This window comes from Arachis hypogaea, chromosome 15 (assembly GCF_003086295.3).
Source record: "Arachis hypogaea cultivar Tifrunner chromosome 15, arahy.Tifrunner.gnm2.J5K5, whole genome shotgun sequence".
Classification (NCBI taxonomy): Eukaryota; Viridiplantae; Streptophyta; class Magnoliopsida; order Fabales; family Fabaceae; genus Arachis; species Arachis hypogaea.
This window is the reverse complement of record NC_092050.1, coordinates 67460152-67462909: the sequence shown is the minus strand read 5'-3', so window position 1 is coordinate 67462909 and position 2758 is coordinate 67460152. Positions and strand designations below refer to the sequence as shown.

Sequence of the window (2758 nt, the reverse complement as noted above, 5' to 3'; positions counted from 1 at the left end):
CCAGGACTATGAAATCAGCAGGGATGTAAAGGCCCTCAACCTTTACTAATACATCTTCTACTTGTCCATAAGCCTGTTTTCTTGAGCTGTCTGCCATCTCTAGTGAGATTTTAGCAGCTTGCACCCCATAGATTCCCAGTTTCTCTATTACAGAGAGGGGCATGAGGTTTATCCCTGAACCCAGGTCACACAGAGCTTTAAAGATCATGGTGCCTATGGTACAGGGTATTATGAACTTTCCAGGATCCTGTCTCTTCTGAGGCAATGTCAGTTGATCCAGATCACTTAGTTCATTGATGAACAAGGGAGGTTCAACTTCCCAAGTATCAATGCCAAATAATTTGGCATTCAGCTTCATGATTGCACCAAGAAACTTGGCAGTTTGCTCTTCAGTGACATCCTCATTCTCTTCAGAAGAGGAATACTCATCAGAGCTCATGAAGGACATAAGGAGGTTCAATGGAATCTCTATGGTCTCTAGATGAGCCTCAGAGTCCTTTGGTTCCCCAGAGGGAAGCTCCTTATTAACCACTGGACGTCCCAGGAGGTCTTCCTCCTTGGGATTTGCGTCCTCTCCTTCCTTTGCAGGTTCGGCCATGGCGCTTATGTCAATGGCCTTGCACTCTCCTTTTGGGTTCTCTTCTGTATTGCTTGGGAGAGTACTAGGAGGGATATCAGTGATCCTTTTACTCAGCTGGCCCACTTGTGCTTCCAGATTTCTAATGGAAGACCTTGTTTCATTCATGAAACTTACAGTGGCCTTAGATAGATCAGAGACTAGATTTGCTAAATTAGAAGTATTTTGTTCAGAGTTCTCTGTCTGTTGCTGAGTGGATGATGGAAAAGGCTTGCTATTGCTAAACCTGTTTCTTCCACCATTATTAAAGCCTTGTTGAGGCTTCTGATCCTTCCATGAGAAATTTAGATGATTTCTCCATGTTGAGTTATAGGTGTTTCCATAAGGTTCACCTAAGTAATTTACCTCTGCTATTGCAGGGTTCTCAGGATCATAGGCTTCTTCTTCAGAAGATGCCTCTTGAGTACTGTTGGATGCAGCTTGCATTCCATGCAGACTCTGAGAAATCATATTGACTTGCTGAGTCAATATTTTATTCTGAGCCAATATGGCATTCAGAGTATCAACCTCGAGAACTCCCTTCTTCATAGGCGTCCCATTGCTCACAGGATTCCTTTCAGAAATGTACATGAACTGGTTATTAGCAACCATGTCAATGAGTTCTTGAGCTTTTGCAGGCGTTTTCTTTAGGTGAATGGATCCACCTGCAGAAGTATCCAATGACATCTTAGATAACTCAGACAGAACATCATAGAATATATCCAGGATGGTCCATTCTGAAAGCATGTCAGAAGGACACTTTTTGATCAACTGTTTGTATCTTTCCCAAGCTTCATAGAGAGATTCACCTTCTTTCTGTCTGAAGGTTTGAACATCAGCTCTAAGCTTGCTCAGCTTTTGAGGAGGAAAGTACTTGGCTAAGAAAGCCGTGACCAGCTTATCCCAAGAGTTCAGGCTGTCTTTGGGTTGAGAATCCAACCATAATCTAGCTCTGTCTCTTACAGCAAAAGGGAAAAGCATGAGCCTGTAGACTTCAGGATCTACTCCATTAGTCTTAACAGTATCACATATCTGCAAGAATTCAGTTAAGAACTGAAAAGGATCTTCAGATGGAAGTCCATGAAACTTGCAGTTCTGCTGCATCAGAGAAACTAATTGAGGTTTCAGCTCAAAGTTGTTTGCTCCAATGGCAGGAATGGAGATGCTTCTTCCATGTAAATTGGAATTAGGTGCAGTAAAGTCACCAAGCATCTTCCTTACATTATTATTATTTTTGGCTGCCATCTCCTCTGCCTGTTCAAAAATTTCTGAAAGGTTATCTCTGGATTGTTGTATTTTAGCTTCTCTTAATTTTCTTTTCAGAGTTCTTTCAGGTTCTGGATCTGCTTCCACAAGAATGTTCTTATCCTTGCTCCTGCTCATATGACAAGGAAGAATGGACAGAAAAATAATAATAATAATAGAGATCCTTTATACCACAGTATAGGGATCCCTTTGTGAGTGGAAGAAAAGAGGGGGAGACAAAGCACGTGATGTAAAAGAAGAAATGCAACTGTACGAATGGAAGAGATGTGAGATGAGATGTTAGGCTATGAATGAATAAATAGAATAGGATGGGGGAGGTATAATTTTCGAAAATTATTTTGAAAAGGAGTTAGTGATTTTTGAAAATTGGTTTTTGAAAATTTGTTAGTATTTTTCGAAAATTTTTTTTTTTGAAATAAAAATAAAAATAAAAATAATTAGTTAATTAAAAAGAAATTTTTGAAAAAGGGGGAGATATTTTCGAAAATTAGAGAGAGGGAGTTAGTTAGGTAGTTTTGAAAAAGTTAAGAAACATACAAAAAGTTAGTTAGTTAGTTGAAACAAATTTTGAAAAGATAGGAAGTTAGGAAGTTAGAAAAGATATTTTGAAAAGATTTTTGAAAAAGATAAGATAAGAAGATATTTTTGAAAAGATATGATAGAAATTAGTTTTGAAAAAGATTTGATTTTTAAAATCACAATTAATGACTTGATTCACAAGAAATCATAAGATATGATTCTAGAACTTAAAGTTTGAATCTTTCTTAACAAGCAAGTAACAAACTTGAAATTTTTGAATCAAAACATTAATTGTTTATGTTATTTTCGAAAATTTGGTATAAAAATAAGAAAAAGATTTTTGAAAAATATTTTTGA

At 37.3% G+C, this 2758-nt stretch overlaps 1 non-coding gene across 1 annotated transcript; it reads left to right on the top strand.

Moving 5' to 3' along the window:
• Window positions 1-1357: 1357 nt before the first annotated feature.
• LOC112753517 (small nucleolar RNA R71) lies at window positions 1358-1465 on the top strand. Its single transcript, XR_003177902.1, has one exon. It is a non-coding gene; the product is annotated as a small nucleolar RNA R71 (small nucleolar RNA).
• The last annotated feature ends 1293 nt before the right edge of the window (window positions 1466-2758 follow it).